At 35.2% G+C, this 22,395-nt stretch overlaps 1 protein-coding gene across 3 annotated transcripts in view; it reads right to left on the bottom strand.

Annotated features, from left to right (window-relative positions):
• The window catches only part of LOC105498675 (aldehyde dehydrogenase 1 family member A1), a 179,813-nt gene that overhangs the window by 93,763 nt on the left and 63,655 nt on the right, over positions 1–22,395 (bottom strand). Inside the window, exon 1 of one of the 3 annotated variants that reach the window (XM_011770935.3) lies at positions 22,066–22,320. The exons of the other annotated variants lie outside the window; for them this stretch is intronic. The gene's annotated coding sequence lies outside the window, so the exon portion shown is untranslated. Of the gene's footprint in view, positions 1–22,065; positions 22,321–22,395 lie in introns of those variants that run through there. 3 annotated transcript variants of the gene reach the window in all.

Genomic DNA, 22,395 nt, shown 5'->3' with positions numbered 1-22,395 from the left:
AATGAGAAAGAGAACACTTTGATAACCTAGAACAGGTTTGTGTCATTTACCCATAAAAGTCATTCAAGTTCATACCAACTAAAGTCCAGACATGAAGTTGTCTGTGTACAGACAACTACATGTCAAATGTACATGTAGTTGTCTGTACAGATTTTGCAAACTCAAAAGATTCAGTAAGAGAAAGACTTGCAATTTTTAAATAATTAATTGGCCCTCAGGACTTTAGACAGTTTTTTAGTGACTGGCCTTGGGTAGGAAAATTTATATAAAGCACTAGACAAGAAAAGCTTATAGTATGATCTTTTCAGTATATACTTTTAAAACAACATAATTTATAAGGAAAACAATTTTATATGATTTTCTGTTATAAAAATTTGGTCTTTTTCACCTTATCAATGTGTCAAACAAAAGGAAGTTAGTTTAAGATATATATATTTTAAAGGTAAAAATAATTTGAACAAATAAAATTATGATTAATGAAAATATTTAATTTCTGAAATAGGTACACAGATTTGACAGATATTTTTACATGTTAAATTAATGCAAACTTTATGTTCAAAAATTTAAGTTCAATTAAGTAAAAGCACATCAAGAATTTGAATAATATGTATCCATTTACTTGGAGAGGAAGGATTATTATATTTGATTTTGCTTCTCACATAATGGTGACAATAATAGTATAAATAGTATAATAAATTTTCAAGACTTTCTTCCATAAAAATAATGCATCTTGTCTCTAAAAGTTGAACAGTCTTCAGAATATATAGAAGGAATATAAAAGTAGAAAAATTGTATAACATAACTTGGAATAAACATTGAGTTTTAAAAAAAAGTTTGGTATATTTTTGCAATTCTTCTATTGTGCCAGGGGCTAGCAGAGTTAGTGGTGAAGAGTGAATATTCTAAATTGTGTTCATAATTTTATTTTTCAAGTTGCAGCTTTAAAAACATACATAAAGCATCAAATTTTTCCTGTCTCTTTCCTCGACATCAAAAAACCACTCTTATTATCAAAGAAATAAGCTGAGTTTTTCACTTTTTTTCTTGAAAGTAAAAACAGGCAGGCAAAGTTTGATCATGTTAGAAGATTTGAAAATACTTTTTTGTTACTGAGGCAGCATCTGAGTTATTCATATTTTGAGCAGAAAATTGTGAATGTAACTATTGTAAATATAAACGTCACTTTTTGACAAAAAGATGACAGTCGCAAAGTTAATAAGCAAATACAGGGAAACTAATATTTTAATAAGGTTGACTTCTATTACTCTACAAAATCTTTTCTATAAACCTCATATATTTTATTGAAATTATTACTTTTTTGTATTTGATTAATAACTTATTTTTTTAAAACATAAAGAGAGTCTTGCTATGTTGCTCAGGCTGGTCTAGAACTCCTGGCCTCAAACAATCCTCCTGCGTCAGCCTCTCAAGTAGCTGAAATTTGATTAATAACTTCTTCATATGAATATAATTTTAAAAATGTTTGCCATGTAGTCAGATATCATATCTTTAGAAAATCTAAAAGCATATCTGATGATTACTAAATAAATATTTGAAAAATTTTATAGTAGCTATATAAACTAACTGCACCATCCTACATAGTAGCCGCAGGCCACATATAAGTGCTGAGCACATGAAACATGGAAAGTATGACTCAAGAACTGATTTTTAAATTTTACTTTAAAAAAATGTTAAGGCTGGACACAGTGGCTCATACCTGTAGTACCAACACTTTTGGAGGCCGAGGCGGGCAGATCCCTTGAGCCCAGGAGTTTGAGACCAGCCTGAGCAACAGGGAGAAACCCCATCTCTACAAAAAATACAAAAATTAGCTGGTGTGGTGGTGCATGCCTGTAGTCCCAGCTGCTCAGGAGGCCGAGGTGGGAGAATCACTTGACCTGGGAAAGCAAGACTGCGGTGAGCCGTGATCGCGCCACTGCACTCCAGCCTGGGTGACAGACTGAGACCCTTTCCCAAGAAAAGGAAAAAGTTAAATAAACTTGGAATAACTTTCTCGATCACTTGTGATCGAGATAGGCCGGGCGCGGTGGCTCAAGCCTGTAATCCCAGCACTTTGGGAGGCCGAGACAGGCGGATCACAAGGTCAGGAGATCGAGACCATCCTGGCTAACACGATGAAACCCTGTCTCTATTAAAAAATACAAAAAAAAAAACTAGCCGGGCGAGGTGACGGGCGCCTGTAGTCCCAGCTACTAGGGAGGCTGAGGCAGGAGAATGGCGTAAACCCGGGAGGCGGAGCTTGCAGTGAGCTGAGATCCGGCCACTGCACTCCAGCCTGGGCGACAGAGTGAGATTCCGTCTCAAAAAAAAAAAAAAAAAAAAAAAAGTAAATACAGATAAAGTACATCTGATGAAAATTTAGCCTTTGGATTGAGATTTGTTTTAAGTATAAGACACACAATTATGAAAAACAAAGAAAGAAAGGGAAACAGGTATTGGTTTTCAATATTGTTTATGAGTTGGATTAATAATATTTTGGATATGTGGGATTAAATAAAATATATTATTGAAATTCTTTAAAATTCACCTTTTTAATTTTTTTAAAAAGTGACTCCTAGAAAAATTTAAATTACATACATGGCTTATTATATTTTAAACTGGATAACATTGATCTACATTGTAGATAGAAATTAAAACTCACCAATCTTTGCAGTTTATAAAATCTGTCGCCAATTATCATTATATGTATTTTTGAGCATATCTATTAAAACTGACTAAAGATCAGGTTTTCATAATAGCCACAGCTAATCTAATGACACAGGGCAAAAATTTCTCCTTAACTTGTGGGACCATTTCAATTGCTAGTAAAGTGCTCAGAGCCCCATATTAGGTTAGTTTTTATTTTTAGTAAAAACCTGAGTTTATAATATCCAAGCATCTTTGCAGGGTCACAGTGTACAGTTGGAAAGGTTATTTATAACAGAGGACTGCTGACTAAAAGACCCAGTTTGTACTACGCTCATGAAACCTTGCCCCTGGCAAAAACCTGCGTTTGTCTGGCATAAGGAGCTTCTTTCCTAATTGGCACAAAGACAGCATACAGGCTAGCTAACTCTGCATGTTTTCATCAACATGCAATATTATAAAAAACATTCTCAGATGATTGTTTTCTGCCCAAATCATCCAGGTGGAGTGTATTACTGAAAGTAATATGCAGTGAAAATTCTGGGACCACCTTACATTTGCCAAAGGTTTTACTATTCCCCCAACTATCACATACATTTCATCAATGTTCTTGTAGTAATACAAGGAGATGTTAAGCAGATATTGTCCTCATTTTACAGCCAAGAAACTCGAATTGAAATGTCTCTTTGGATTGGTATAGAATTCAGAATAATCACATTTGCCCTTTGCAATAAAATTATAGCTCCTATAGCTTGTGAAGCAGTCTCATAGACATAAACATTGCAACTAAAATTGAATATAACATTTATAGGCTAAGAACAGACCCAACCATATGTCTCACTGAATTTTGGTTTCCAATAAAAACATGTAATCATATTTTATTATTTAATTTATGTGTTTTAATTAAAAGACCCAAAGAGTATATATAGTATCTCCCCAAAGTTAACATATTTTTATAATTACTTCTATATAACTTATCTACCTGAATCCATGAATAAAAGTTCTCCCTTGAAAATGTTCCTGCAAATAATAGCTACCTTTAAGAAACAACTTTGCATTATAGTCAATTAAAACCTATTTATTTTTAACATTGTTAAAAATAAACAATGTTTTCATGCTATATATTTTATTTAAAGATAAGGGAAACAACTTAGCTGGTGCTTTTATGAATCTAGAGGGCTCTGAAGAGAATATCTTTAGGATAATTCCTTAATATCCCTTTTGGAAGAGTATTAGTAGTTTCTTATTCAATGTAGATTTCTTAAGTAGCTGACATTTATTTTATTTCCTACCACCTGATCTTGGTACCTTAAAATCTGTTTTTTATTTGTTTTACATTTATTCATGTTCTAATGGCTCCTAGTGATTTTCAATTAGAATTTTCTTAAGGAATGAGTTTTAAGATCTTTCTCCCTATACAATAGTATTGTTGGTACCTATATATTTAAAAAGATATCTGTATTTTCTAAATAGTGATGACTCATTGATTATACTTTTAATAGTTACTAATTTTAAACCACTAAATTGGAAGCTTACAGTTACTTGAATCCAGTAAATGGCAAGTATATTTAATTATATCAAATATTATGCCTCTTTTGGTGTTATTATAGATATATTTGTGCACTGAGATTCAGAACTGGTCTACCTCACATAGATTTTGAAGAATGTCTTAGGTTTATAACAAAAGTTGCCTCCCAAAATCTATACCCCTAAGCAAAGTTTCCTTTTGGGGTATCAAACCATACCACAGCTGCCAGGTTTTCAATATAATGGAAACACTAATATTTTATGTTTATTTCATTCTCATGTTTATCAAACCCTTGTGGTCACCAAAAGATTATTCAGGCATATACTTCATCCACATGGATTTGAAGGGGAATTTTAATAAAACATGACAAAACGGAAATTTATTTTAAATGTAAAAATGTGAATTCACACACAACTATCACACACACTACTCATTTGGTAAATCATTTAATGGACATTGTCATTTTGACATGTAGAACATTTCTCTTCCTCCATCACCTTTGAATTAATTGGATTGTAAGGGTGGGTAAAGGAAAAAGGGGTGGGATTTGGAATTCCCAATGGCTTCCATTGCTATTTATATCATTGAATCATTTTGAAGTCAGGTAGATGTTAACCTAATAAGGGAAGCCCCACTGGCTTTCTGTCTCCTCCAGACAATACAATGGCATAATTGTGTCTGTGCTTCTCTTTTCAATTGTTCTACTATAACACAGATGGAGAACTAACCACAGACTCTAATTAACTCAAATTAGACTAATGAGAGAGATGATAAGTACTACAACATGAAGATTAAGAAATTAATCCTAATTTGAAACCTCCAAGATGTTGGGCACAAAGGAAATAAATGTTAAAAGGACAAATTGGGCCACTGCTTCATAAATGTTGAAAGCAAGACTAACCAATCAATGGCTGTAGCCCATTTGAATAAATGTTTCTGACTTTCTAGAAGGAAGAATTTCAGCACCTACAGAAGAGCAGACCAAGTTTCATAACGTTATTGAAGCGTTTTCTTATATTTAATTCTCTATTTATCATTAGCTTGGAGATGGGAGGAGTGGAGGTGGCAGGAATAGAAAAATAACTTATTGATTTAAAAATCTGTGCTCAGCAAGTTTTTTCCAAGTATAGAAAATTTAGAAAAAACTAAAGTATTACAATATATTTTGAAAGACATTATGTAAAAATATAATGAGAAATTTTAATTTTATTGTTTGAGGAAAGCCTTAATTATACACGTGCATTAAGGAAGTTTCTTATTTGAAATGTTCACACTTTCTATTTTCCCATGATTTACAACTCATTAAAATGTATTTCTTTTACAATGAGCACTCAGCTTTTATACTGTTGCTTCTAATGTCCACTCATTTCTCTGAATTTTCAATTATTTACTATGAAAATAAACTGATAGAGAAGAGATAATCTTATTTAGTGTTATAGAATTCTATAGCAGTCTGGTTTGAAATCCATTTTATATATAAGTTTACTTGTAAGTATATGTTTGTATTTTGAATTATTGTGGTTCTACAAAGGATATAAGGCAGCAAAACTTAAATACAAATTAAGCATTATATAAAATATAGAGCAATATTATCAGAATTAAAAATAAAGGCCACATAAGGGAAGAAAATGAAAATAAAAGCTGTTTGGATGATATTAGAGGATGTATAATTGAACATCAAACTTAACACAGACTTCTCTGGAAGCCAAAATAAAAAAGGAGGTAAAGTAAGCTACATGACTCAGGATTTATAAAAGTGGAATATCATTAATTCCTCAGTGCTTTCAAGAAATATTTGAAGTCTTTAGAACGGGAACTCGTATGTGGGACACTAAGTAATCATTCCTTCAACACCTGCAATTTATAGTAGATGCTTGGCACATTTGTAAGAAAAAATTGGATTGATATTCCAAACAATACTAAAAAGAGAATTTTGGTAAAGTCCATTTAGGCAGTTTTTCCATTCACCGTTTTTAGGCTCTTTCAATTGATTTTCTAGTACCCTCGCTTTTCTCCCTCTTTCTCCACATTAGAAGTAGCTACAAGCTCTATTTCCTCTCTCTCTAACATACCAGGTGGGATGTTACATGAAAGCCGGTTTCTGACAAAATTTAGCATACGACAGATTTGTTGTCAAGTAGGTACAAAAACATTCAAACAATCGGTTCTTTCAAGTAAGTGAAATTCCATCTCTCTGCCCTTCAAGCACTGACCAGTACTTTGCACAAAATATTCTCTGGAAGCCCAGTGACAATAGTCTTGAGAAAAAAAGTGCTAATCATCTAGCCATAATTAGGTGAATCCTTTATTACGCCAATGGCCCACGGACTAGAACAGGAGTTCTAAGACTAGGACACAGCTTTTAAGGATGTTAGGATCCTGGCTCCTCAGGTTCTCAAAATGGAAAAATGTGTTTCAAAGAGCTCTTCTGTTCAAATGCAGATGGAGGTAGTGATATTACAGTCATTGTGATATGAAGTCATTGCACTTGGAATAACCTCCGTTATGAAATAATGATTGTGATCTTTCTTTTTTTGTTTTTGTTTTTATTTTTGAGACAGTCTTACTCTTCATCCATGCTGGAGTACAATGGTGCCGTCTCGGCTCACTGCAACCTCTGCCTCCCGGGTTCAAGTGATTCTCCTGCCTCAGCCTCCTGAGTAGCTGGGACTACAGGGGCGTGCCACCAGACCTGGCTAATTTTTGTTTTTTGTTTTTTTATTTGGTAGAAAAAGGATTTCACTATGTTGACCAGGCTGGTCTCGAACTCCTGACCTCATGATCCACCTGTCTCAGCCTCCCAAAGTGCTGGGATTACAGTCGTGAGCCACAGCACCCTGCCATGACCTTTTAAATGCTCTAACCGTTCCTGGAGGGTAGATCTCTAATTATAATACTTCAAATGTTAACAATTCACTCTAGCAAGTAGAGTACAGTTAACTTAGTCACTCATCTATGGCATACTTTGTTTTCCTGCACTTCACTTCATTGTATGTCACAGATACTGCATTTTGTACAAACTGAAGGTTTGTGACAACTCTGCTTCAAGTAGGTCTATGAGCATCACTTTTCCAACAGCATGTGCCCACTTCATGTCTCCATGTCACATTTTAGTAATTCTTGCAATATTTCAAACTTTTTTATTATTTCATAGCTGTTATGAAGATCTGTGATCAGTGATCTTTGATGTTTCTACTGTAATTGTTTTGGAGTGCTATGAACCATGCAAATGTAACAGGGTGAACTTAATTGATAAATGTTGTGTGTGTTCTGCTCCACCGAACAGCCGTTCCCCCTGTCTCTCTCCTTCTCCTCAAGCTTCCCTATTCTCTGATACATGACAATATTGAAATTAGGTCAACGTATAAACCTACAATGGGCTTTGAGTGTTCAAGTGAAACCAAATGTTGCACATTGCTCACTTTAAATGAGAAGTTAGAATGATTAAGCTTAGTGAGGAAGGCGTGTCAGAAGTCAAGATAGGCCAATGGCTAGGCCTCTTGGGCCAAACGGTTAGCCAAGCTGCGAATGCAAAGAAAATGTCCTTGAAGGAAATTGAAAGTGCTGCTCCAGTGAACACGCGAATGATAAGAAAGCAAACAGCCTTATTGCTGATAAGGAGAAAGTTTTAGTGTTTTGGAAAGAAGATCAAACTGACCAAAATGTTCCCTAAAACCAAAGCCCAATCCAAGAAAAGTCCTAACTCTTTTTAATGAAAAGAGTTTTTTATTTTTCTTTTTTGTAATAAAGTGTTTTTAATTAAGGTATGTATAATTATTTGGTAGTCATAATGTTATCCTACACTTAATAGACTACCGGAAAGTGTAAACATAACTTTTACGTGCACTAGGAAATAAAAAAATTTGCGTGACTCACTTTATTGTGGTGGTCTGGAACCAAACCCACAATATCTCCAGGCTATGCCTGTGTCATACAATCTATGATGAAATATTTAAAGTGAATTGCAGGTAACATGACAGGAGTTGTTGTAATCTACCCATAAGAAAACATTAAGTTTTACTGAGATGTCTACATCAAATCTTTCCCTCAAATGTCTACTAATAAACGCATCATTCTTCATTAATTACACAACATACTTAATGTATAATAATAAATGCAAACATTCTTCTTTTTAGTACTTTATTATGCATAGTATTTTGTGTTTCAAATTATTTCCCATACATCATTTAATTTAGTGACTAAAACACTGTAAATTGGAATACAATAGTGACCAGTACCTTTATCATACGAAAGAAGACAGAAGGACTCACTCTGGTAAAATCTTTTTTACCAGAGCCACACAGCAAATCGTGACAGACCTGGCATGGTCTATTGAGACAGACCATGGTTTTCCAATGAGTCATCTTTCTTAGTGATCTTTTGTGAAGTTTTTTCAACTGTTTTTCCAGGAAAGTCTACAAGAGGAACGCATTGATATTCTTTTACATGTTTCACTTCCTTTCATTATACAATAAAATGACTTTAAAACATACTTTTGGCTGGGTAGAAGTTCTTTAATGCTTCCTGAAAAAAAAATTCTTCAGGATGAAATTTAACTATAAATCGAGCACCATTTTTATTTAGCAAAATTTGAAGCCTGTGCTTCACAAAACTCAAAACCTTCACCATATAATAAGCCTCACTTAAAATATAAGTGGGAAATCTTGTCCATTTTTGTTATCTGGGAGATAACTAGGTTGAAATTGTCTTAGTTTATAATGTATTTCTTCTCTACCTTCAATGCTTTCTTTAAAACAGAATTAGTTCCTCCGAGGAAAATACTCTTGATTCACAAAAACACGCTAAATACAAGTCATATGGAATGAGTTTTTGTCTTATTTGTGCCAGTTATTTGCTAATTGACTGCCTCATTCTTATAACTGCATTAAACCTAGATTGAATCTGAAAAGAGGCAGTCATATGAATTAGAATGTTTTAGGGTTCATGGGAGTACTAAATAGGGGCAAAATATGTTACGGTCTTGTATTTGTTTTCCTGGAAAGGTCTTATTTCTTCAGATTCCAACTCAGCAAAACCTCCTCTGAGCATCTGTCTCTTAAATGTACCCTCTTACCCACCTTACTGGGTACACTCTTCTCTGTTTTTTGCTTATATCTGTAATTGCATTTTGTGCAGTGTTTACCTGATTCTTTGCTTCTCTTGTAAGACTAGTAGTCCATGGAGAATAAGAACACGTTAGTATGTAGCTCCACTCCAAGTACAGTGCTAGATACAGAGCAGATTCTCAAAGAAGTTTGTTAAACGAATGAATGGATAACAAATGAATGAAATCCAGTGGAACATAGGAAATATTTACCCATCTATCTTGCAGGATTGTCGTGAAGCTCAAAACTGATAATGTGTGATAAGTTAAATGAAACCTTGTAAACCTAAGTGCCATGGACAGTTTCCCTTAACTTGCATAACTTAAGTAAAAGGCTGGAGATTTGAAATAAACTAAACTAAAACCCAACCATACTCAGTCTGTAAATGCTGACCTTGTGCAGACTAAATCTAACAGCCCTTGAGTGAAGTCACCTACCCCAGCAATTCATCCTCCTTGGCATGGCCCTTGCTAAGGTTAATAGGGACTGTGGATATCTCAGACTGCCAAAACATAAGGAGATATGACAGGAAACCAAACGGGAAACTGCTGGCTGCCTTGGGCTCACTGAGATCTGTGTCTAACAAGGCAGACTTGTCGCTGGGCTCTTTGGAGGTGAAATGAAGCGATGGACTAATGCTGGGCACAGGAGGCGCCAGGTCCTGACAGGCTAAGGTGTGACCTGCTGAATCCTAACCATCCCAGACATCTTTGGAAGAACAGTGAGCTGGGCGATGGCCAGGGGCAGGCAAGGTTGCAGGGGAAGGAGGTGTATGCGGAGCCCACAGAGAGTAGAGAAAGAAAGGGCAAGTGAGATTACTGGTCATCTGGTGTCTTAGATCACACGCAAAACAAACGTCAAGCACAACAGCAAACACAACCTTTGAGCATTACTGTCTCCAAAGAGTATTTACCAAGTGCTGTCTGGCTTGATCTCCCAGACTTGGTTAAATATGCATTCTGTTAATGTTGTGTTTCTGACTTTCTTTCCTTTCCTTTTTTGTTATTGTTATTATTTCTATTTTTAAAAATGTAAGACTTTACTTGCTTTGATACTGATGAAAGGAAGGTGTAAGAGTGAGAAGAGAGAGGAAAATTCCACAAAGCATTTTTTAAAAAACTTTTCCAATAGAAATATAAAATGTAATTAGGTATGTATAATCATATTCTTAAATATAATGTATTATTAAGCGTATTATATTATTAAATATTATATATAGAAGATTCTTTTTATTATTAAGTATAACATATACATAAAATTCTACAAGTTATTCTTCATTTTAAAATACTAATACTAATACTGGCAATTCATTTAACTCATCATTTTTATAAGCTACCTTTCTTGGAAAAACAATATCAGTAATAACATTAAAATACATTTTACTTGATGACTGAAGGCATACAAATGCATCAAAACATTTAAATATATTATTGCATTTTATTATGTAAAGAAGAATTGAAAAATGAGAACGTATAAATGAGGTGAACATTTTTATATACCTCTATTGTGGCAATTTCATCACTTTTTTTTACAGTTCTTTGTTTATGTGAACTCTGTTCCAAATGAATCCAAGATATAGGGAAATACGAACAATATCTTGCTCATCCTCGAATTTTCAGCATCTAGCAAAATTTGGGGGGAATAATAGGTTCTTAATTAAGGATATACAATAAATTTTAACATCATAGCAAAACTAAGTGGAAAGTATAGAGAATTTCCATATACCCTCTTTCTCCACAGAGGCACAACTGCCAACTATTTGACCTCCCACACCAGAAGGGTGCATTGGTTACAATTGATGAACCTGCACTGTCAAATCACTATCACCCGAAGTCCATAGTTCACACTAGGGTTCACTCTTGTTGTTGCGCATCCTGTGGGTTTGGGCAAATATATGATGACATGGCTCCATTATTGCACTGTCATACAGAACAGTTTCACTGCCCTAAAAATCCTCTGTACTGTGACTATTCTCTCCTCCTGCAAACCCTGGCAACCACTCATCATTTTACTGCAAAATTTAGCCTTTTCCAGATTTCCCTATAGTTGGAGTTATACAGAATGTAGCATTTTCAGACTGACTTTTTCACTTAATGATATGCAGTTAAGCTTTCTCTATGTCTTTTTATGGCTTGATAACTCATTTCTTTTCAGCACTGAGTAATAGTCCATTGTCCGAATGTACCATGTGTACTTATTTACTTACCAAAGAACAACATGGTTGCTTCCAGGTGTTGGCAATTGTGAGTAAATCTGCTGTAAACATCCATATGCAGATTTCTGTGTGGACTAGTTTTCAATTCATTTGGGTAAATACCAAGGAGTGTGATTTCTGGATCATATGGTAAAAGTATGTTTTATAAGAAATTGCTAAACTATCTTCCCAAGTGTCGGTACCATGTTGCATTCCCACTAGCAATAAACAAGAGCCCTTCCGCTTCCACACCTTTGCCAGCATTTGGTATTATCAGTGTTTTGAATTTTGGACATTCGAATAGGTATGTCGTGGTATCGCATTGTTGTTTTAATTCTCAATTTCCTACTAACATAGAATATTGAACCTTTTATCCTATGTTTATTACCATCTGTCAATTTTATTTGGTGACTTGTCTGTTCAGGTCTTCTGTCCACATTTTAATAAATTTGTCCATTGTCTTATTGTTGAGTTTTAAAAGTATTTTGGTATATTTTGGATAATCATCCTTCATCAGATGTATCTTTTGCAAATATTTTCTTCAGTCTGTGGCTTGCCATCTCATTTTAAAAAACATTTTCTTTGGCAGACCAGAAGTTTTTAATTTTAATAAAGTTCAGCTTATTATTTATTTATTTTATGGGCCATGCCTTTAAGGGTGTATGTAAAAAGTCAGTGTTATACCCAAGATCATCAAGGTTTTCTCCTATGTTACCTTCTAGGAGTTTTATAGTTTTGTCTTCTTACATTTAGATCCACGGTCCATAATGAGCTATTTTTTGTGAAGGCTGTAAGGCATATACCTAGACTTATTTTTTGTCATGTGGACTTCCAGCTGTCCCAGCACCATTTGTTGAAAAGACTATCTTTGCTCCCTTATATCTTTGCTCCCTTGTAAAGGCCTTTGTTCCCTTGTCTAAGATTAGTTGACTCTATCTATGTGGGTCTATTTCTGGGCTCTCTATTGTCTTCCATTAATGTATTTGTCTATCGTTTTGCAAATGCCATACTGTCTTGATTACTGAAGCTTTACAGTAAGTCTTGAATTCTGGTAGTGCAGGTTCTCCTACTTTGTTTTTCTTCTTCAACATGAAGTTGGCTATTCTGGGTCTTTTGCCACTCCATATAAAACATTAGAAATAGTTTATCAAAATCCACAAAATAACTTGTTGGAATTTTTGTTTGTAATTTTATTCACTGTATAAATCAATTTGGGAGAATTTATATCTTGATAATATTGAGTCTTTGTAGCTATAAAACTGAAATATCTCTGCGTTTGTTCAGTTCTTTTTGTTATCTTTCATAAGTGTTCTGCAGTTTTCCTCATATAGATCTTGTATATATTTTGTTTACATTTAATGGAAAGTATTCCATTTTTCTGGAGTGCTAATGTAAATGCTAACATGTTTCTAGTCTGAAATTCCACTTGCTCATCGCTGGTATATAAGAATGCAATTGATTTTTGTATGTTAACCTCATATCCTGCAACGTTGTTATAATCACTAATTAGTTCTAAAATTTTTTTTGATTATTATAATGTCTTTTTCTGGTTTTGATACTGAGATAATGCTGGCCTCATAAAATGAGGCATGGAGTATCCTCTCTGCTTCTATCTTCTGGAAGAGATGTAGAAAATTGATAGAATTTTTTCCTTAAATGTTTGACAGAATTCACTAGGGAACCAACCTAGGGTGTTGTGTGTTTTGGAAGGTTATTAACTATTGATTCAATTTCTTTTTACATATAGGCCTATTCATATTGTCTATTTATTCTTGTGTACATTTTGGCACATTGTGTCTTTCAAGAAATTGGTAGAATTTTGGGGTATAGAGCTGTTCATAATATTCCTTTATTTTCTTTAACGTTCATAGGTTCTACATTGATGTGCCATCTGTAATTTTAATTTTATATATTTACTTATTTATTTGTTGGTTTTTTTTTTTTTTTTTTTTTTTTTTTTTTTTTTTTTTTTGAGACAGTATCTCACTCTGTTACCCAGGCTGGAATGCAGTGGCACAATCATGTCTCACTGCAGCCTCGACCTCCTGGGCTCAATCCTCCTGCCTCAGCCTCCTCAGCAGCTGGGACCACAGGCATAGATCACCAACCCTGACTATTTAAAAATATATATTTGTAGAGATGTGGTCTTACTATGCTGCCCAGGCTAGTTTTGAACTCTTGGATTCAAGTGATCCCTCCACCTCAGCCTCCCAAAGCTCTGGGATTACAGGTATGAGCCACTGCACCCAGTCCCATCTTTAATTTTTCATGTAAGTAATGTCTGCTTTATTTTTTTTTTTAAAGCTAGCCTGGCTAGAGGCTTATCAAGTTTATTTATCTTTTCAAAGAATTAATTTTTGGTTTTGTTGATTTTCTCCATTGATTTCCTGTTTTCAATTTCATTAATTTTTTTCTCTAATTTTTTTTTTTTTCTTCTGCTACTTTGGGTTTAATTTGTTTTCTTTTTTTCTAGTTTTCTAAGGTGAAACTTTAGATGACTAATTTTAGATCTTTCTTCTTTTCTAATATATGCATTCAATCTATATATCTTTCTTTAAGCGCTGCTTTAATGCTTTTCACACATTTTGATACATTGAATTTTCATTTTGTTTTAGTTGAAATATTGTTAAATTACTCTTGGGATTTATTTTTGGACACGTGTTATTTTGAAAGGTATGGCTTAATCTTTAAGTATTTTGGAACTTTCTAGCTATTGTGTGGACATGTTTGTAGTTCATTTAGGTAAATACCAAGGAGTGTGATTTTTATTAAACTTGTTCGGATATGTTTTATGGTCAAAAATGTGGCCTATGTTGGTGAATGTTCCATGTTAGCTTAAGAAGAATATGTATTCTGCTATTGTTAGATGTAGCCTTTAGATGTCAATTTTATTCAGTTGATTGACAGTGCTGTTGAATTCAATTATATCCTTACTGATTTTCTGCCTGCTAAATCTATCTGACATATAGCTCTGACAGACGGGTGTTAAAGTCTCCAAATATACTAGTCGATTCATCTATTTCTCAATAAAGTTCTATTAGTTTTTGCCTCATATATTTTGACACTTGGTTGTTAGGTACATACACATGAACAATTGCTATGTGCTCTTGGAGTATTGATTCCTTTACCATTATATAATGCCTCTCTTTACCCCTGATAACTTTTCTTGCTCTAAAATGTGATCTGTCTAAAAATAATGTAGCTACTCCCACTTTCTTTTGATTAGTGTTAGCATGATATACTTTTCTCCATTATTATTTACTTTTAATTTGTATTCATCTTTAACGTAGTTTTTTGTAGATAATATATATTTAGGTCTTGTTTTTTTTGATTCATCCACACAATCTCTGTTTTATAACTGATATATTTAGATCACTGATGTTTAAAGTGATAAAGTTGAATTAATATCTACTATATTTTTTACTGTATTTTGTTATCCTTGTTCTCTGTTTCTATTTTGGTCTTCCACGCCTTTTCCACATTTTGTGGTTTTAGTTAAACCTTTTATATGATTTTCTCTCCTTTCTTATCATATTAATTATACTTCTTTTTTTTAACCCTTTTTAGTGGTTGCCATAGAGTTTGCAATATACGTTTACAACAAATCTGTTTTCAAATAACACCGTACTGCTTCATGGATAGTGCAAATATTTCATAAAAATGAAATGTTCCTAATTCCTTACTCCTGTACCTTCTATAATTGTCATTCATTTCATTTATACATAAGAACATATATACACACACACATACATTTATATGCATATATAATCAAATATATTGCTGTCATTATTATTTTCAGTAAACTGGTAACTATTTGATCAATTAATACTAGAAAAAGTTTTTTACTTTCAATTATTCTCTGATGTTTTTCATTTTTTGTGAATACCTGAGTTTTTGACCTATATTGCTTTCCTTCTCTCTGAAGAACATCTCTTAAATTTCTTATAAGACAGGTCTATGGGCAACAAGTTTCCTCCATTTTTTTAAAATAAGTTTTTATTTCTCCTTCCTTTTCTTTTTTTTTTTTTCTTTTGACAGAGTTTCATTCTTGTAGCCCAGGCTGGAGTGCAATGGCGTGATCTTGGCTCACTGCAACTTCTGCCTCCCGGTTTCAAGTGATTCTCCTGTCTCAGCCTCCTGCGTAACTGGGATTAAAAACGCCCGCCACCATGCCTGGCTAATTTGTTTTGCAGTTTTAGTAGAGACTGGGTTTCACCATGTTGGCCAGGCTGGTCTTGAACTCCTGACCTCAGGTCATCTGCCCACCTCGGCCTCCCAAAATGCTGGGATTACAGGCATGAGCCAACATGCCTGGCCTCTCCTTCACTTTTGAAGGATTATTTCACAGGTTATATAATTCTAAGTTGGTGGATTTCTTTTCTCTCAACACTTTGAATAATTTACTCCACTTTCTTCTTGCTTGCATGGTTCATTCAATCATGATTTGTTGAGGTCTGTGTGTGGCAGGTAATCTAATAGAAGACCTGCCCTACACCCAGAGAGAAGGAATCCTTGCCTTAGTAAGTCAAGGGGCAAGTTGTCCTTGGGACCAAGGAAAATGTTTTTCCCTCCTAGACCATGATCTGGGTACAAGAAGCCTGAATTCCCTGTCCAGATAGCTCTGAGCCCCTTTCCAGTGCTTAAGTAGTCGACTTAGTCAAATGGAGTTCTCTTTGTTCCTCTATAGGTAAGGTGTTCTTTCCATCTGGCTTCTTTCAAGATTTTTCCCTTGCCTTTGATTTTGTTGTTTGAATATGGTATACTTAGGTGTAGGGTTTTTGGAATTTATTCTGCTTATTATTCCCTCGGTTTCCTAGATCTTTGGTTTGGTTTGGTGTCTGAGATTAATTTGGGGAAATTCTGTCATTATTGTTTCAAATATTCCTTCTCCTTTTTTTTCTTTCAGTTTTTTTTTTCCGTTATCTGTATGTTATACTCTCTGAATTGTCCCACAGTGCTCCGATATTCTGTTCTGTATTTTTCAATCTTTCTTCTGTTTGCTTTTCAATTTGGAAGTTTCTATTGTTATATCCAGAAGCTCAGTGATTCTTTCTTCAGCTGTGTCCAATCTACTAATAAGCCCGTCAAAGGAATTCATTTCTGTTTCATTGTTTCTGATCTAAGGCGTATCTTTTTGATGCTTTCTTAGAATTTGCATCTTTCTGCTTACATGATCTATCTGTTTTTGAAGGTTGTTCATTGTTTCTATTAAGTCTCTGCCATATTTTGAATGTTCCCTCCAAAACTCATGTCGAAACATAATCCCCAGTGTGGCAGTATTGAAAGGCAGGGCCTTTAAGAGGTGACTAGATCATGAGTGCATTTATCCATGAGTGGATTAATGGCTTATCCTGGGAGGGTAACCGGTGGCTTTATAAGAACAGGAAGAGAGACCTGTGCTAGCATGTTGGCATGCTTAGCCCCTCACCACATGATGTTCTGAACTACCTCAGGATGCCGCAGCGTCCCCACTAAAAAAGAATGCTCTCACCAGATGTAACCCTTGAGCAAACTGTATAATTTCAGAATAGGAAAGCTTTTTTTTTTCCTATAAAAAGGTAATTCCTTTTCTTTATAAATCACCCAATTTTAGATATTCTGTTATAAGCAAAAGAAAGTATACAAATTACATTCTGAAACTTATTGTAAGTCAAATTAAATCACTTTTGTTAAAGGTCTAAAGGATCTAGCAAATTGTGTGTTTCAAAAGGAAAAATATATATTCTTCTTACTGCTTTATATATTCTAAATATATGTTCTAAATACCACATAAAGATAAAAATTTGGCTGGTTCACGCCTGTAATCCCAGCACTTTGGGAGGCCGAGGTGGGTGGATCACCTGAGGTCAGGAGTTTGAGACCAGCCTGACCAATATGGTGAAACCCGTCTCTACTAAAATTACAAAAATTAGTCAGGAGTGGTGGCAGGTGCCTGTAGTCCCAGCTACTTAGGAGGCTGAGGCAGGAGAATTGCTTGAACGTGGGAGGCAGAGGTTGCAGTGAGCCGAGATGGCACCACTGCACTCCAGCCTGGATGACAAAGCAAGATTTCAACTCAAAAATAAAATAAAATAATAATAAAAAAAGACAAACGTTTATTATGGGCTTTAGAGAAAGTGCCTTATAACCTTCAACTTATTAGAGTATATTCATATAATACGTGTCTTCTCTTATTTTCTAATTTTCATAGAGCTGAAAATACAATGTAGTCAATTAAATATTCATTGCCAATGATAAACCCATTGGAAAATCTACCTGCTCAGACTTTTGGTTTCTGATTCAGCATGCAAGCAGCTTACTATGCTCATGTTTGCCTCTCTTAGTGTGTGTGTGGTGATATTCTATTGTTACATTCATTTGTTTACATTCTGTTAGTGAAGTTGAGCATCTTATTAATGTTGTTGGCCATCCATAATTCCTCTTCTGTGAAATGCAGCACCTCTTCTTCTTTTCAGTCCAGGATCAAAGCAACTTTTCTTTTTAAGGTCTGAGATCAATATAGCAATAGCATGTTGTTACCACTTTATTGTAACAACAAGTAACAAGCTGGACAAACTTAAAAATCAACTCTTCCAAATCCATCAGAGAGGTGAGGCCATAGGAAAAACTGCTACTCCAAAATTTTAGAGACAGACAGGCAGATATAGAGAGTTACAACTTACTGTACCAGAAACCTCCGTGGGAATCAACTCCAGGCTAGGAAAATCTAAGTTGTAATTAACAAATTGTTGGAGTCTCAATGTGAACAAGTCTGAGAGCTAAAACATGCAGGGGTACTAAGTCATAGGGGGAGGCCCACACTCCATTGATTGTATGATTATATAAGCAATGCATAATCTTTGTAAAACTTCAAAGAATACACCAAATTATAGGGAAGGATGAAAAACGTCCTTTGAAATCCTGCTACTCTTATATATACTGATTTGTAGTATTTTGGTTAAATTCATTGATGTATTTTTATGTAATATCACACTTATGTATAAAACAGCATAAATGGAAAAATATCTTACATACTGGGACACATATTTAATAAATACTGTTGTTTTTGTGAACTGACGTATCTTCTCCCTGTACTCAATCCTACCCTCCCTACCTCGTCCCCCACTCATCAATTATGCAACCAAAAGTTAACTACCTGGTGTATGTCTTTCTATAACTTTCTCCATTATCTTAGATTCACATACACATACATACAAATATGCATGGTACCTATGAAACACATTTTGCCACTTTCTTTTACATAAATGGAATATTGTATCTGTTTCTCCATACTAGCTTTTTTCCTTTGGTGTTTATCAAGAACATATTTCCAGGGAAATATATATAGATCTGGGTCATTCTTTCAAATGGCTAGGTGATAATGTATGAAATTATCACAATATATTAAATTATGCCTCATTGTGTAGACATTTACTTTGTTTCCAAAATTGTCAAATATCTCTTTGTCACTATATCCTTATGCATTGAAACTTTTATTTTTATGGTATAGAATACTAAGAGTAGGGTTACTGAATAAGAGGCTATGTGGATTATTAATTTTAACACATAGCACCAGAATGCTTTTCTAAAAGGCTATATCTGTTTATACTTCCACCAATGATAGATGAGAGTTTCCTTCCTCTCTTGCTACCATGCTCATGTTTGCCTGTCTGAGTGTGTGTGTGTGTGGTGATATTCTATTGTTACATTCATTTGTTTACATTCTGTTAGTGAAGTTGAGCATCTTACTAATGTTGTTAGCCGTCCATAATTCCTCTTCTGTGAAATGCACCACCTCCTCTTCTTTTCAGTCCAGGATCAAAACTACTTTTCTTTTCAAGGTTGAGATCAACGTAGCAATAGCATGGAAAATTAAAGTGCTCTCTGTGAGGCAGCGTTTTGGGGAAAATACAAGCACTATACGTAAAATAGTGGTTTACTCACAAAACTCTAGACCATTCTCTGAATTGATTTGAAGTTGGTTAACAAAAGTAAAATAACCATTTTCCTGGACTAAAAACTAAGGAGTTAATCACCTTAAGCCCCTGACAAACACTAATCAAATTTCTGTGTCTGTATACTTGCCTATTCTGAACATTTCATACATAAAGGAAATCATACAAAACGTTCCTTTTTGTGTCTGCTTTCTTTCACATGATAATTTCAAGTTTCGTCCATTTTGTAGCATGTATAAATTCTTCTTCTTTTTTTTTTTTTGTTGCTCAATTATATTTCATTGTATGGCTATACCACATTTGTTTATTTATCAGTTGGTAGGCTTTCGGGTCAATCTAATCTTGGTTCAAATCCAAGTTTTAACATTGATTTCCTTTTTGAAGATGGGTATGTTAAAAGAAAAAAGTTTAAATTCAATTTTACCAGCCTCAATACACTGAATTATGCATATATACATATATATGAGATTGAATATTATATATCCAATACACTGGAATACACACACACACACACACACACACACACACTAGACCTCACAGGGTTTGTGAAGATTAAGTAAAACAATATATGTAAAATACAGTATCTGGCCAATGTAATAAGTACTCATATCAGTCAGGAAATCAGAAACCACACTAATTATAATAACAGAAAGAATTTAGTATGGGGAATAGCTAAAGAAGTAAAAAAGGAACATGAAGGGAACAGATAAATTAACTGCAGGAAGTAGATTTGCCAGTAGGGCTGAGGGAAACAGGAAGGTGTTGGGGTGGGTTATCAGAGCCCAGACGCTGGGAGGGGTTCCCACAGAGCGAGATCCAGACAGTTCAGGGAAAGATTCTGCTTGTCTTACTCTGTTGTCTTTTAAGATGTTGTTTTTGCTGCTGCTAGGAAATGGATCTGAGTAGGGAAATGTTGAAGGAACAGTAAGCAAATAGGATGGAGTCTGCCTTCCTCCTTTCTGCCTTCCGTTCTCCCGCCAGTGCCTTCTACTAACAGAACCAACAAAGACATAATCTGGCAAGGGAGAAAAGTAGATCACAGAGTCTCCGCTGAGCATAGAATGAAGAGTTTGGAACTGAGAAAAACCAATCTAATAAACTGGCATAGTTCACTCCTTTGACCATTTCTACATCTATATACCTTTCTATTAATTTTTGAATTTCCATAAAGCAAAAGCTATGCCATTGTCTAGAAAGATGAAGCAACTATCCATCCTTTGCTCTCTCCTCTCTCTGAAAGAGAGAGCCATAAAGTCTCAACCACAGTAACAATTTCCAGAAAAACTCATGGTATCAATTTCTCAGTGATGTTCATTACTCCTCAAATTCTATCACAGTCCCACCTGGAAATTGGTAATATAAAGTCTAAAGTGTAAGTAAAAGTGCCATGATCCAATGAGTTATATGTAAAATAAGGAGTGAAAAATGAAAGAAAATAAATATAAATTAGCTAATTTGTATTACTACAAATATACCTGTAAGTAACAAGAAAGGCAGAAAGTTTATATCACTGCTCTTGTCCTCATTTCTGAAACTAATCACGGGAGCATGGTTAACATCTCTAACTTTCTTCTTTTGACATCTATACCATGCCCGCCTTGTCCTCAGCTGACTAGATTTCTTTACTAGTGGGCTTATCTAAACTTTTGTTTCTGAAGGATCTGAATCCTCAATAACAGGCTTTTGTGTAGTTGCTTAGTTTTCTAAGTGCAGTGGCACGATCTTGGCTCACTGCAGCCTCGACCTCCAGGGCTCAAGCAATCCTCCCACCTCAGCCTCCTGAGTAGCTGGGACTACAGGTGCATGCCACCATGCCCAGCTAATTTTTGCATTTTTTTGTTGTTGTTTTGTTTTTGGTAGAAGCAGGGTTTCACCATGTTGCTAAGGCTGGTCTTGAACTCCTGAACTCAAGTGATCCACCCAACTTGGCCTCCCAAAGTTCTGGGATTACAGGCATGAGCCGCCGTGCCTGGCCTGGACATAAAGTGTTAATAGGTGCTCAGAGAATCCAGTCAGTGTGCCCTCTGCCTCCCTCGCTGTTGGGAAGCTACTCAGGTTCCCTTTGGTAAATATGAACATCAATTGCTCTTCTCCATACAACAACCTCCTTCAAGTGTTGACCCAATGGCGTGAGCCCAAGGTGTCCCGGCTACAGTTTTAACTTCCAGTTTAATGGAGTTTTTGGTGTCTGTGTGTACATTCCTTCCTTGGGATCTAACCATTTGTACACTAAGCTCAAGGTTTTCTTTCTCAGTTATAAGGAATTCCCTTGGATTGAGTGAGAGAAGACAATGAAGATGGAGTAGGTCTCAAAGGACGTGAAGGACAAATTGAGGCATTGAACCACCTTCTCATGTGCATCTCTAGCAAGCATGTCCACTTGATGATTAATTGCTTACCAAACTTACGGCTTGGTGGACCATATAACACCCAGTTTATGAGGGGCAGTTCAGATTGCACAGTTATTTTGATGTTCCTTGGTCAGGCTTTCAGGCTCTACAATTATCAAAAGCATTCCAGTAACTGTTTCTCAAAAAAAGAAGCGAGTATGTTGAAGACATAGATTTGCTCCCAAACCCTAGAGGTCTGCATTGTAATCCTCCTATGAGGGCTTGCAAAAGACTCCATGTGGTGCCCCTGTATACCACAGATACTTACGATCTTAGGAACTGTTGCTGATCTTCAAGGGGAAGTGTAGCTTGCACTACAGTCTGCACTTGCTGGAGAGCCTTCACTTGCTCTGGTCTCCACTCAAATTTGGCAGTGTTAGATGTGACTCAATAAATGGAAACGGTAGCTGGGAATCAGATCTCTGAAGAAAGGATACTTGCTTCATGCTAGTACTACCAATGGGGTATGAGAAGGCTTGCTCTGGGAGTGCTGAAGGAAGCCGGGGCACTGCCGGGACAAAACCTACAGAAACAACAAGCAAATAGGAAGACCATGTTCCTTCTCTTATTTCTGTCTTTAAATTTCCCTTAGCTCCTT

This window comes from Macaca nemestrina, chromosome 14 (assembly GCF_043159975.1).
Source record: "Macaca nemestrina isolate mMacNem1 chromosome 14, mMacNem.hap1, whole genome shotgun sequence".
Taxonomy (NCBI): Eukaryota; Metazoa; Chordata; class Mammalia; order Primates; family Cercopithecidae; genus Macaca; species Macaca nemestrina.
The sequence above is the reverse complement of the archived record's forward strand: the minus strand, read 5'-3'. Positions and strand labels throughout refer to the sequence as shown.